Source organism: Peromyscus eremicus, chromosome 5, assembly GCF_949786415.1.
Source record: "Peromyscus eremicus chromosome 5, PerEre_H2_v1, whole genome shotgun sequence".
Taxonomy (NCBI): domain Eukaryota; kingdom Metazoa; phylum Chordata; class Mammalia; order Rodentia; family Cricetidae; genus Peromyscus; species Peromyscus eremicus.
This window is the reverse complement of record NC_081420.1, coordinates 119532940-119547926: the sequence shown is the minus strand read 5'-3', so window position 1 is coordinate 119547926 and position 14987 is coordinate 119532940. Positions and strand designations below refer to the sequence as shown.

General features: G+C 42.6%; 1 protein-coding gene across 1 annotated transcript in view; it reads left to right on the top strand.

The window, feature by feature from the left end:
• The first annotated feature begins 9639 nt into the window (after positions 1-9639).
• Positions 9640-14987, top strand: part of Mmaa (metabolism of cobalamin associated A) — a 33729-nt gene continuing 28381 nt past the window's right edge. The window contains exon 1 of the mRNA XM_059264299.1: positions 9640-9676. The gene's annotated coding sequence lies outside the window, so the exon portion shown is untranslated. The remainder of the gene's footprint in view (positions 9677-14987) is intronic.

Below are 14987 nucleotides of genomic sequence, written 5' to 3'. Positions count from 1 at the left end.
TTTTTAGTGTTGTCTTAAGACATGGAGTAATTCATCCCCCCACATTTCCAAATGATTGGTTCACCACCACCGCCATCCCGTTTAATCATTTGTATTAATTTTGATCTTGTTTTATTAGAGAATAGAAATTTGGCCCGTTTGGGACATTTTAAAAATCCTTGCTAGGTTTTTAATTTAGTGTGTGTTGTGTTGCTTGTGTGTTTGTGCCATGGCATGCAGTACGCTTTCTCGTCAGGACTGCCAACCTGCAAATAATGACATGGAGAGTTATCAATTATGAAAGCTTGTCATTAGCTTAGACTTTTTTTTCTAACTAGTTCTTGTAACTTAACTAACCCATGATTTAATCTACATTCTACAGCGTGGCTCAGTTACCTCTCCTCAGCTTGGCATGTCCAACCTGCCGTGTCTGTCGGTGTCTCCGCCTTTCTTTTTCTCAGAGTCCTCTGTGTCCCTGCAAGTCCCGCCTAACCTCTTCCTGCTTAGCTACTGGCCATTCAGCTCTTATTAAACCAGTCACAGTGACACATCTTCACACAGTGTACAGGAATATTCTGCAACAATAGCACACATGTGAGTGTCAGAGGACGACATGCCGGAGTCAGTTCTTTTCTTCTGCCATGCGGGTGCCAGGGACTGACTTGGGTCTTTAAGCTCAGAGGCAAGCACTTCCCCTGCTGAGCTGTCTTTCTCTAATCCTCTGAGTTTTTAGTGCCCTGAAGTATTATCAGTTCTACAGATCTTTGTCAAAAAGAAATAATCACATCATGCAAAGTGCAAGTGTAGATAGGCTGGCAGGAAGGTAGGTATTAAACTTTAAAACTCTAATCTGGCCGGGTGATGGTGGCACACACCGTTAGTCCCAGCACTCAGGAGGCAGAGGCAGGTGGATCTCTGAGTTGGAGGCCAGCCTGGTCTACAGAGCTAGTTCCAGGACAGCCAGAGCTGTTACACAGAGAAACCCTGTCTTAAAAAAAACAAAACAAAACAAAAAAACAAACTCTAATCTGTTTGGTTTTTTCCCCATTTATTAGCCAGGTTGTTAATTCAAATAATAAAACTGTAAAATAAGAACCCTTCTGAGGAGGGGCAGTGAGGTAGCTCAGCAGGTAAAGGCACTTGCCACCAAGCCTGACAACCCAAGTTCGATTCCCAGGACCCTCCTGGTGAACGGAGAGCACCAACTCCCACAAGTTGTCATCTGACTTTCACATGAAAATGCTCACTCGTGTGTGCATGTGCATGTACACACACATACACATACAAATAAACAAATGTAACTGAAAAATTATCCTTCCTAGGAGTAATATATGTAAGCATATCTAAATTTAAAGACGCTTCCCCTAATATTACTTTAGCATACTTAATATTTTAGTAACTAATGTACTTGAAAGAGCAAAGATTAGTGTTGCAGTAAGATTTTTCACTCACTCTCAAATTTTTATTGTTTATCCCTTTCAATGCTGAACAAAAATTAAGTGGTTCTCTGTGCTGCGTCCCTTCAGGAAGAATGAAGAGATGGCTGTAATGCTTTTGGCCTGTCACTCGTGTTATTTTTCCTAGCAACCACACATTTTGGGGGGAGGGATAAGAATGCTATGTCTAAATGGGACTTTGGAAAGTTTGTTATCCCCCCCCCGCCCCCCGCATTTACAAAATCATAAACTGAGTTGAAATAAAATAAAGGCACTTCTTATTTGGGCCTAGGAGAGATTTGCAAGCTAGGAGACAGGTGCAAATAAGTACTCCATCCCAGGGGAGGAGTGTGGGGTTTAAAGGGAGGGACAACAGGGGTGATGGAGCTTACTTTGCATGGTTGACTGTTTACCCCAGTTGGGAACAGTTAGCCGGGTGCAGGAGGCTGCAGTCATGTTCAGCTGTACACCCTGGTTTCTGGGCACCTTGTGGCGAGTGTGAGGAAGCAGTGACTCTCTCCACACCTCAGCAGAGCCTCAGGACTGGCCGCTGCTGCAGCTGTATTCTGAAGGCATATTCTTCTCAAACAGTGGTCTCCATCTGCAAGTCACTGACTGAGGAACTTGTATGAGGCAAACTGCAGTCTATCAGGTGTGATTTCACTTTCTTCTCTCTTATCCCCACTCTACTTCCTTCTTTTCTCCTTTTAATCATTGTATTGATAAGATTTTTTAAATATAAGAGCAAAACACATTCTTGTAGAAAACTGGAAACATCTGCAGGATAAACACCAGGGACCATGCATGCAACCCTAGGACCAACAGCCGCTGTAAATCTTTTTGCTTGTTTTCCTCTGACGTTTTTTTCTATAAATGCTTCAAGTAAGCACAGCCTTGTGTGTCTGTGTGCATTTGATCTGTGCACACGTGTCAAGGTGCACACTCTGAAGGCCAGAGGCTGACATCAGGTGTCTTCTGCTATGCTCCACTGTGTTTTTTGAGACAGGGTCTCTTCACTGAGTTGAGCTCCACTGGCTGGCCAGAGAACTCCCGGATCCACCTGTCTGTGCTCCCACATTGGAGTTACAACACATGCATGTGGCTGTGCCTGGCCTTTTAAAAGTTATTACTCATTGTAGTGTGTGTGTGTGTGTGTGTGTGTGTGTGTGTGTGTGTGTGTGTGCTGCCCATGAGTCTACTTAGTGCCCACAGAGGTTAGAAGAGGACATCAGATCCTGTGGAACTGGAGTTACAGTTGTGAACCACAACATGGGTGTTGGGAATCAAACCCAGGTCTTCTGCAAGTGCAACAAGTGCTCTCAACTACTGAGTGATCTCTCCAGCCCTGTGCCTGGACTTTGTGTGGGTGCTGGGGCTCCAAACTCAGGTCCCAATGCCGGCACAGTAAGGACTTTACTTACAGAGCCATCCCCCAGCCTGAAGAACAATTTTATGTTCAGACTTCCCACTGATACTCCACAGACATTTCCCACTGTCAAAAAGGATTCACAGGATTGTGTTTAAATGCCTGGATGATATTCTATCACTCACTTGCTTTCGCTTTAATGCTGGACTGTAATTTTCAACGATTTTATGTCACCAAAACTTCGGTGAATTTTCTTTGTTTTCTTAAGACCCAGTGGATCTTGAACTTTGGGGTGAATATATGCAACATGTGACCCTGAGTTTCTGACTCAGTAAGTCTAGGGTAGAACTAAGGAAAATGCATGTCTGCAACCTGAGGTGATGTGGATTCTGCTGATCCAAATCGCAATAGCAGAAAGTGTCCTAAAAGGCACTGTCCATTTCTTCCATAGGAAACTCTACTTTTGTACATCTACCAATGTTTCTCAAAATTCTCAATGATGGTGACGGTGAAATCACCCATGTGCAGTTATTGGTACTAGGAACAGGCCTAAATATTTCAATAGAGTGTAATTAAAGGTTTTTAAAATATAATTTTAAAAAGAGAATTCAAAAAGATTATAGGCTAAAGTATATTTTTTTAAATGTAAGGAATGAAAAGATTACAACTATAAAAGGGTTCAGTGTGACTGACCCAGAGAAGATAAGAATAAAGAGGCAAGAGATGAACCTTTGTATTCAGAAGGCATGTGGCACAGAGGTCAAAGACTTTCCGCAGGAAGGAAAACAGCGAAGGAAGTGAAGTGCATGACAGCAGGTGACTTTACAAACAAAGTCAGAGCAGCTGGATAGTGATGCAGTGCAGAGCCAGTAAGATTCCACAGTGAGCCAAGGGACAAGCTGATGGCTGGACTCTGGAGAACCCTGTAACAGACACTGCTGTTTCCTTTTCCTACCAGGAAAAGCATTATGTTTTTTCCTGAAAAATCAAAAGTAGAGTCTCCTGTGGAAGAAATGAACAGTGCCTTTTAGGACAGACCGCTGAACAAATCTTTACACATTCCGCTACTGCAATTTGGATCAGCAGAATCCACATCACCTCAGGTTGCAGACATGCATATTCCTTGGTTCTACCGCAGACTTACTGAGTCAGAAACTCAGGGTCACATGTTGCATATATTCACCCCAAAGTTCAAGATCCACTGGGTATTAAGAAAACAAAGAAATTTGTTAAATAAAATTAAAACAGTGCAAAACAGAGAAATTGAAATAACAGCTCAAAAATGCTTTTTTTAGAAGGGAAGGAAACATGGGGAGATCTTCAGAATACTAGTCTGAGTAAAATTTAGCGCTGGAGAGACGGCCCAGTGCTTAAAAGTGCTGGCTGCTCTTCCAGAGGACTACTTCAATCCCAGCATCCACGTAGTAGCTCATAGCTGTCTGCAAATCTAGTTCCATGGGATCTGATGCACCCTTCTGACTTTTGAAGGTTCTAGGTACATGTGTGTAAGCATGTGCACACACACAATATTTTTTAAAGTGAAATTTAAGAATCTTGCAAAATTAAGCATGATTGACAGTCAAGACAATAAGCACAGAGAATAATTTAAAACCTTTTCAAGAGTCAAAAAGTACTTTTTAACATTAAGAATTACTTATAATCCCAAATCTTCTTAAACATCTATTAAACCAAAACTTGTATCTTCATAAATCCTTGGAAGAGATTCAGTTAGCACAAAGCTGGATGTTCCATTTTTCCTGAAGAATGGATTTCAAGTATTTTGTTGGAACAATGTGATGAGAGAGATTTAGTCAGTAGAGGAAATCCTAGGGCCTTCCTCCTTGAAATCATGCAGAAGCAGAGAACTATAAACAGAATGAGTCATCCTGTCAACCAGAACTGTAGTTTGCAAATGGTAGTTTCCCCAAATTCAGCACTGTTCAATGATTTTTGTTATGCCATTAGGCAAATGTAGTATACATTTTGTCTACTTACTAAATTCATCAAAAGAAACAGATTTTCTCTTTTGCCAACTACAGCCATCAGTGGGAAGGAATATAAGAAAAGACAATTTTGTGAATTTTGAATATGCTGTAATTCTACTTCTGGGACAGTATCAGAGGTAAAACAGCCAGCTCCAGGTGTGTCCAGACTTGTCCAGGCTCAGGGCAGAACCAGGGTGGTGCAATTGGTTGGAAAGTGGTCCTAGCAATCCCACACTCGTTCCCGTGTGGCCTGCTGGCAGAGGAGGACACGCCCTCACGGTCATCACTTGTTTATTCGGGGTTTTCGCTTCAGCACCTCTGTAGTTTCAGACTACAGCTATCTTTCATTAAGAGCATTTACAAGTATTTATGCTACTGTTTAAAAATTTCATGTGCCAAGTGCTACTTACTAGCATGTAGAAATACTTCTAGACAGGTTCTACCCTATGACCTAGCATTAAATTCAGCAGAATTAAGGCTCTCTGTACACAAAGCCTACAGGGACAAGTAGCTCCGATTTGCCTGCATTGAGCTGTGAGTAGTTGAACTCCTTTCCTTTTTAATCTTCTGTCTTTGAAAGACTTGTGAGAACCTAGAACAAAGCTCACCAGAAGTTCTGTGAGCAGACAGCTCATCTGATGGCCAGTCCTCGGACAGACTATTGGTGAATAAGCATGCTGGTGGCCCCTGGTCACTCACGGACGTCATTATGCAATGAAGTTCCTTTTTTTCTAGTTCTCCAGTTGTTTTCATGAGTTAGAAATACAGATTGGGTTCACTGTTGCTGGAGTGTCTGTCTTTCTGTCTCTCTTTCCCTATGTACCTGACTGGACTTCAGCTGGCCTAGGCAGGCTTTGAATTTGTGATCCCGCCTTAGCCTCCTGAGAAGCTAGAATTACAGGCCTGTGCCATCAGGCATTTGATTTATTTATGTTGGGTCAAAGTTACATTCTGGAATAAATCCCATTTGCCTGTTGTACTTTTTTTTATTTTGCATAAGAATTCTGCATCTGTTTCTCCATGGTAGTTGCTGACTTGGTTTTCTAACATCTCGGTGTTTATAAGATTAGGCTGTCAATAGTCCTCCTATTTTCCAAATTTATGTAGGACTGACATCACATGTTCTTCAATATTTACAGATTTCACCAGTGAAACCATCTGGGCCTAGAAGCTTTTTGTAAATTATTTTAAAATTATTAATTCAAAATTTCTATTTCCTCTCCAGTCAGTTTTGGTCTTGGATTTATTTATTGTTATCTGATTTTATTGGTCTAAATTAATTTGTAATATTATTCTTTCAGTTTTAACTAGGAGATTTCAAGCATAGGACCACTACTATTTGAGGTCGGCAAAGTTGAAGGAGACAGTTGTGTGCACGGCAGAATGCTTAGAGGCTTCCCTGGCTTCACCCACTCTGTTACCAGCATGCCCTGGCACTGAATCAACAGAAGGTTCTTGTCTTATGCCTGCAGAGAAGTGTTCAGTTCCTCCAGATGTGACTCATCTGTCTCCTTATCCTTATTCCTCTATCAGTCTCACTAGAATTTTGCAGTGTACAAAAACAGGCTGTGCATTAACTTGTCCTATGCCCCACAGTTTGCTGTCCCTGTCTTGGATGTTTTAATTTTTTTCCCTCTATATTTTTCTAATAAAGGCTTTAAAAAAACAATGTGTTTGTCTATAAGAATACTTCAGCTACACTGCATAAATTCTGAGATAATGCTGATGGGTATTAATTGATTAATGGTTATGGACAGTGTGTTCATCTATGGCTATAGCATGTGAACATGAGTGTTGTTCCAACAGGGTGGCTTGCATAGGATAACACACACGTCAATCTCATATAAGCTTAGACAAGCACAATGATAGCATTAGTCTCAGAAAAACCGACAGATAAAAAAAAAAGTCACAGACCAGTATCTCTCATAAAAACAGATGCCAAAGTCCCACACAAAATGGATAATAAAGTTGAAAAAGAATAAAATGTGAAAGAATACTAACATAACTGCACAATAAAATTCAGTTAAATAATTTCAGTATATCCTCCCAAGCAGGTAGTAAGCTGACGCAAACTCCCAGGTAGGCAGTGTAAGTATTCCTCTCGCTCTGCTCAGGAAGAATGATCAGCCTGCCACAGGCAACACATTAACCAGGACAAGAAAACCAGGGTGAAGTTACCATACCTTACTGAGTACTCATCTGCTGCCACCTGCTGGGAGGCAGAAATTGGCTCCCAGCATCCTAAAAGGTTACAAGGATGACCTTGAATGCCAAGTTTTGCTTATTCCATAAATCTGAACATAAAAAAATGCCCTTTAATAATTTTAGGATAAATTAACTACATATGAGACCTGAATATAAAATGAAGACGACATTCTTTTCTATGCACAGAAACTAGATGGCTTATTTGCAGTTCTCATAAGTGGTTCACAATGCAGTTCCTTAAAATGCTGAACTTCCAAAGTATCAGTCAAGTGTGTACTTAAAGGTAAACAATGGTGACTAATCATTTGACTTGGGCTCAGGGAGAAATGCAGTGCTTAAGAACAACTATATAGACAAGTATGAAAAAAAGTTAATCTAAAGAATATAGTAAAGGTTGTCACAGGCAGAATAAAGCCCATTCTCTGTGGCTTATAGCACCCGCTCATTTTCCCTGTTGTGTTCTTTAAACATGCTGAAGATGGAGGTAGATTACATACAAATACAATGCCATCCTATAAAAGGGCATGAGCATGTTCTGATTTTGCTATCTGGAGTTTCAGGAACCTGTACAGTATCTGAAACATGGCAGCTACTCAAATTTGTTGAAATGAGTATTTAAAAAGCTGTAACTGACCAATTATAAAAATTTACAAGTCTTATTATAGCATGCCACACACAGCACTGACCCATAACTACTTTGGTTGGTGAATTTCCAGGCCTTAGTATACAGAGTTAAATATGATATCTGTAATAATGAGGTCATTTCTAAACCCTTCCCACAGTTCTTAGACATGGTGCAGCATTTCTTAAGGTCAGGTGATAGGAAAACTACTATATCATTAATTTTGTTTCTGATATGTGAATGTTTAAATAATTGCTAGATAGGATGTCTCCCAAATTTTTAACTTTCAAAAATACTTATTTTTTATGCTGTCTGTAAGCATGTATGTGCTATACATGTGAGCCTGGTGTCCACAGAGGCCAGAAGAGGGCAATGATTTTTTGGAACTGGAGTTACAGACAGTTGTGAACTGCCTTTGTGGGTGCTGGGAACCCAATCTGGCTTCTCTGCAAGAGCAGCAAATATGTTCTTAATCACTGAGCCGTTGCTCCAGCCCCAACAACTTTATATTTTTAAACATTTCAAATTTATGGTCAAAGAGTTAAAAATCAAAACACTTATAGATACCACTTAAATGACCTGTTTTTAACACAATGCCCTACTTTTTCTGTCTTCACATGCTTTCATTCTGGATTACCTGAAATTTGTAGATCTTACAACCTCAGACCTACTTGATTGTACATGGACTAAACACAAAACGATCCTTTTAAAAAAGATCATCCCTGAGAAATTCAAGTCACTATGTGTCTTCGTGTTTAAAATTTTAAAATCCTTACTGCTACCGAAGATTGCTCAGGTGCCTTAAATATAATCATTTTTTTTTTTTTGGTTGTTACTTTTTAAGATACTGACATTTCTGAAGTCCAAATAAAACCAGTTTTAAATTTTTCTGCCTGGCATTTAACAATGAGATTCAGGCTAAACCATTTCAGAAGAATGTTGCACATAGGTGGAAATCTCACAGCCTCAAAGGCAGGTTCCAGTTCCCCACCTCCTCCTGCACTTTACAGGGACACTTCTGCTTCATGAAGCATCTATTAATATTTTCCAAAGGAAGTGATACTCTGGAACTGCTGGGGAACTTTAAAAAGCAACATGCACCAAAGTATCTTATAGTCTGCAGAATAAAAAAACAGGTCAAGGCTAGGGATCCGTTTTTAAGTCAGCAAACTTCCTCACAAACTTATCTTTCATCAAAAAAAAAAAAAAATAGTATGTAGATCACATGGATGTTACCTTGATTACAATAGTAGAGAAACTTTCCCCTAAAAATCCTGGACTAGTACACAACGGCTTCACCATCTGCTGCATCGTGTATGTTTAAAATTTTTTAAAATTAGTTACAGCAGGGAGCCATAGGGTACACCATTAATCCCAGCATTTGGGAGGAGGCAGTTTGAGGCCAGCCTGGTCTACATAGTGAGTTCAAGGACAGCCAGAGGCCCCTGTCTCCCAAAACAAAACAAAACAAAAAACCGAAGTTACCATTGCGTCCCAAGCAAGATAGAAATAGGTGAGGTCCTTTCAAGGGAGAGCCTGCCAACCCAGACGACTTTCTCGGTGAGCACAGGTCTCTCAACGTGAGGCATGTTACAAAATATTAGTACGAATGGATCAGCTGTAAAGAGAAAAACTGTGGGACTTTCAGCCACTCAAACCACGCCATTGTTCAGCCTTGCACTTGGGCTGGGGGTGGAGCGGTTACTCCAACAGGTGGCCACGTGCGCTGCAAACTGTGTCCGCGTCATCAGTGACGCGGGAGGAGGGGGCTTGGGCACGGCGGCCGCCGAGGTCGGGCAGGCTGGAAGCCCTGCGGCGGCCGAAGCCAGGTCGCCATGGCGAGGGGAGACGCCGAGCACCAGCGCGGCCAGCACCGCCATCACGGCCCGCTTCCCGCCCAGGAGGACCACCCCTCCCGCGCATGCCCCGGCCGCCACGAGACAGACCGCCCCGCAGCGACGCGCCCGCGCCTGCGCCTACGCGGGGCGTCACATTGCGCCTGCGTGCGGCGTGCGCGGAAGGGGCGGGCAGAACGGGAGGAGTGGGCGGAAGGGGCGGGGCGGCGCGGCGCGGCCTCGGGAGGGTGAGTGTGGGACCCCGTGCGCGCCGAGGCCGGGAGTCGGGGCCGGTTCGTCCTCCGCCCGGGGTCAGCCCCGCTGTCGGGGGCGCCCCCTGGAGGCTCGCGGGGGGCAGCGGAGGAGGATGTGACTGGATCGGGGCGGGGTGTGTGGAGGAAGGCCTCGAGGGGACAGCACGCTTTTTCCTTACCGAAGAAAGGCGTCGCAGGCGCCGCAGCCAGTCTCGCGGCCGCAGGGAGGGAGATGGGGCCCGGAGGCTGCTGTGTCAGCCAGCTCCGCCTGTGCAAGGGAGCGGCAGACACGGGAGTGGCGTGAGCACTCGTTTTTCCGCAGAGTCACACCCGGGTGTGAAGTAGGGTTCTGAGTCCCGAAGCGGTGTCTGGTGGCCGAATACCGCCTGGACAGCGCCTGCAGATCTTTCTCAGAGGACGTGCCAACTGCAGATAGGTGTTTCATATTTGAAAAGTGAAATACAGCCTAAGCCATAATAGCGTGAACAGAGTTCCTTACTGCCTGCCGCCTTTCTTAAGAATTGTGGCCCATGCATATATTTTGGAGAACAAAGAGACTATAAAAGTGTCTAAGCGGGTAGAAAACCAATTAGCAGCAGAAACAAAACATTTGGGGGTCATGTATAATGTCCAGAATCTTCTTTGATAAAGTAAATACATTCGGGGAAATAGTATTTTTAAAAGGACGGTTCTTTTTTTGTTTTGTTTTGTTTTTTGAGACAGGGTTTCTCTGTGTAGCTTTGCACCTTTCCTGGATCTCTCTCTCTCTCTCTCTGTAAACCAGGCTGGCCTCGAACTCACAAAGATCCACCTGCCTCTGCCTCCCGAGTGCTGGGATTAAAGGCGTGCGCCACCACCGCCCGGCACAAGGACAGTTCTTTTAAGGGTTTGTTTCCTATTAGGAGAAAATATAAACATGACGTTACGTAACCACGAGTAGCATAAATCGGTGCTTAGAAAAATTCGAAGGTGTTACCATCTATTTGGAATGGATAGAGCTAGTGAATTATTGAAAATTGCCCCAGCTAATTGGTGTCATGTGGGGAAAGTAAGCACTTGATCCTCCTATATTGATTTAAAGTCCTCATTGTCGTGGGTCTTTTACAGAGATCAGGTACAACTTGTTAGTGATCTGTGCAGATTGTCACCTAAGTTAGTATTCAGAATAGTTGGAATTACAGAATGGAGAAGATTCCCAAAAGCCGGGATCATCAGAAGAGGATTTCAGCACCAAAGGAGAAATGTCATAGAAGAGGAAAGATGTGACCTGTGGGTCAAATCTGGAAGTTGGGAATGCAGGTGGCAGGTTTGGAAGACAGTCTCCTTGGAGGAGGTTTGAAAGGAGATTGTAGGAAAGGTGTTCAGCAGAACTGTGATACCAAGTGCAAACTTGCATTTGTTCCTAGGGCGGCAGTTGTCAAACCCCAGGCTTTGGAACACATGCTGTGGGCCCCACCCTCAGTTTCTCATTCACAAAGCCTGGAGCGTGTCGGACAGCTGCCCAGTAAAGACACTTGCGGAGTGACTTTGTGGCCGGGGTATAATGTGACACTGACCTAATATACTGAGTTTGTGTTCTTGCCATGGTAGTTACTGAAAATAAGAATATTCATTTGATCAGTTCCAAGGGAAATATCTTGAAAGATCCTGCTGCTAAGCAAACTCCTAATGAAAAAACAAAACAAAACAGGTGTATACCAGACTTTAAACAGAAAAATACATATTTACAAGTATACTGTTTTCAAAAATCAATTAGCAGTCCTTGTAATGGAGTCATGGACACATGCAACATTTGTGCATGTATTCTTTGAGTCTGTGAACAGTAAGCTGTGGGTACAAAGAAAGCCACCGAAGACTGCAGTGGTGGTTTGTGTAGGAATGGCCCCCACAGGCTCACATGTGTGAGTGCTTGGCCTATAGAGAGTGGCACTGTAAGAGGTGTGGCCTTGTTGGAGGAAGTGTGTCACTGTGGGGGCGGGCTTTGAGGTCTCATGCTCAGGCTATGCCCAGTGTAACACAGTCTCTCTCTGCTGCCTGTGGATCAAGATGTAGGACTCTCAGCTCCTCCGGTACCATGTGTGCCTACACGCTACCATGTCCCGCCATGATGATAATAGGTCAAACCTCTAAACTGGTAAACCAGCCTCAACTGTTTTCCTTTATGAGAGTTGCTGTGGTCATGGTGTCTCTTCACAGCAGTAGAAACCTAACTAAGACAACTGCCATCTTAAAAGTGACCACAGTGCGTTGTGATGGGGGCTGTCAGAGAGGAATGTGGTCCGTGAGTGATGGCGAGAGGCAGGAGGCGTGAACTAGTGTCAAGAAAGCGATCAGTGGGAGTTCTGTAGAGGATGCACTGGAGCTGATCTTGGAAGCTGAGGAGGATTTTGTGAGATGATGAGGAAGAAGACATCCATGTAGAAAGAATATGGATTGCAGCCACTCTGTATAGAAGAGTGTAGCCTTCTCTGGGATCTTTGTGCGAATTAGAATGGTTATAGCAGGAAGTAAAAGTTGAGGGGAATGGAGTAAGTTGGAGAGGATGATAAAGAATTCATGAAGGAGTCTAAGATATTTATGTAATGACTGTCCTTCCTGGATGTACACTTCTGCTATCGGTAGTCATGCCTGTCCCGTATGTCAGTGCATTCCAAGATGTAGCACATTGCCCTGTAGCTTCTCCGTAAGTATTTACTGAATGAGTGGCATAGTCATAGAAAAAAAGCCATTTTCTGTTTCTTCAGGTAAGGCAGGGGGAGCCTTTGAATGTTTTAAGGAGAGTAATGTGCACATGAGATGCATGGCGGTGTGGAGGATGAATAGATGATGGTGAGAGACTGTGGTCTTCCAAACTTCACGTTTTCCCCATCTTCAGTCTGCATTAGAAAACCAGAAGAGGCAATACTAGAGTGTATCACATGTAAAAGGGCTCAGTGTCACTGGGTGATGTTTGTGTTCCTTGCTCGCACATGTGCGTGTGTGTTGTAAATAGATTCCTTCTTATGGCATACAGAGTTTGAAGCCCATTGCATTAGAGAGATGTGGAGGATGGAGAAGAAATAAGTGAATCGTATTTTTGAGGCAAGTAGATGTGAACTCAAAATGTTACTATCCATGTGAACCTCTCTCAGGTCAGGTGTGTTCAATTTTTATTCCTGTAACAAAGTAAAGGTTTATTTTGGTTGAGTTTTGTCCCTGTTGGCCCTGTGGTGGCACAGTCTATTACGGTGGAAGCCTGTGCCAGAGGTGCTGCCTCTGCTCCTGGAGCCAGGAATGAAAGAGAGAAGATACCGCTAGGGCATAGCTTCCACAAGGCCCCACTTCCTCAAGGCTCTACTGCATCAAGGGCTTAGAAGGAAGCCTCTTACACCTAGACCTTTAGTACTTTTAAGAGCCAAGCCGTAGCAGGAAGTGATGACTTAACCTATTGCAGTATTTGTGCCTACTTAGTATTTTTCATTGTATATTAAAACACTGGCATCCTGGCTTATTAAGTCCAACAGTACTTTGAAGTAAGCAACTGAGTGCTGTAAATGCTGCAGAATTCTGTGTTTTGGTAATGCTTAGCTTACAGATTACAGGAAGAAGCCTTACTGTCAGAAATCATGACAATTAATTAACAGTTTGATATGATTATTGGCCACAGTCTTTGATGTCTGTCCTTCAGACAGCAGGCCAAGATGTTTAGTTCCATGAGCAAGTGAGAAGCCCCTCTGCTTATATCATTTTGCTAGTATAGTGGACAGAGTCTGCTAGAATGTCAGTAAAGTTCTTAGTTATTTCTCAGTTCTGCCTGGGACATGTATATTAAAGATAGAAACTCGTTCATTAGGCCAAGTTATATTCACTTTTAAGAAATATATTGGACCCTTTAAAATCAGTTTAATTAAATAATGAGTTATAGCCGGGCAGTGGTGGCGCACGCCTTTAATCCCAGCACTCGGGAGGCAGAGCCAGGCGGATCTCTGTGAGTTCGAGGCCAGCCTGGACTACCAAGTGAGTTCCAGGAAAGGCGCAAAGCTACACAGAGAAACCCTGTCTCGAAAAACCAAAAAAAAAAAAAAAAAAAAAAAAAAAAAAAATAATGAGTTATATAAGTTATGGATTTATTGGGTGTGATTTTTCTTTGAAATGAAAGAATGTTTTAAAATGTTTAAAATTTAGTCTGTTCTATACCTAACACATGATTGGAATTCATGTTGACTTTTTAATTTTGACAAAAATGAAAAAAAATTAAACAGTAAAAGCCAGATGTAACCATGCCACATTCCAATATAAAGGCTATTTTACTTTCTCTTGAGGTCCCACCATGCGTATCTGTGTTTATGAAATCCCAGCACTAGTTGTGATGCCTTGGCTGTTCCCCCTCATGGTGCTGAGTCTCCTCACCTATACATCAGGATCTCCTTTGTTGTAGTACGTGGATTTGTTAGGAAAGTACACACAGAACCTCATACTTACTACACATGAAGTGAAGCGGAGCTGTTGGTGTCTGCCATCCACGTAGAGGTGGGGTACAAAAAAAAATCATCTCTTAGAAACAGTCTGGTAAGTGTCGGTAGAATCTGGTTAATTTTTTTAGTTTATTGGGAGCGTGTGAAAATGATACCATTCTTTTCTTAGTTCTTGTGTTTCACTTAAAGGACTTCTGAGATCCTTGTGGGCATCAGAGAACTGCCTGTAGAACAAACAGTAAGCTTATCAATAGTTAGATGAGCTTTCTGAGGAAGATTGCCATTAAATTGTTGGAGGACATTGCATGCATGAAATACTCAATTAATAAAAATATTATCTTAAAATTGTTTTAGGAAACTACTTTTTTATATGTTAAAAGAGGCTATATTATTTTATTAGACAGTTTTTATTCATCTTGTTTAGAGAATTTGCTTGCGTTATGAATGGACATATTTCCATCTGGTCAAATCCTTGTTGTGAGTTTGGTTCCTTCCATATTGAATTTCTTCTTTGGCCATTTGGTTAGATGCCAAGGATGTCTTGACTGAAAGCAGGGCGCTTGGAAGAGCAGACTGAGTTTTGTCCAGGTTCTCTGTTCATACAGGTTTTATTGTTGGTCAGACTCTCCCCCATAGCATATTCAGTGGAGAACAGGTTGAGTCCCATTGATAAGTCTAAAAGAACAGTTTTGAAAGTGTGTCATGTGCAGGCACTACCCTAGAGCCTGAGGAGATAAAGATTAGATACTGTCCTCTCTGTGGGAGGCTCATCAGCTAACAGGAGTGATGAGAACTGGTTCATAGATTTCAACACAATCAACAAGTACTGTATTGCAGATGTAACAGAAGGT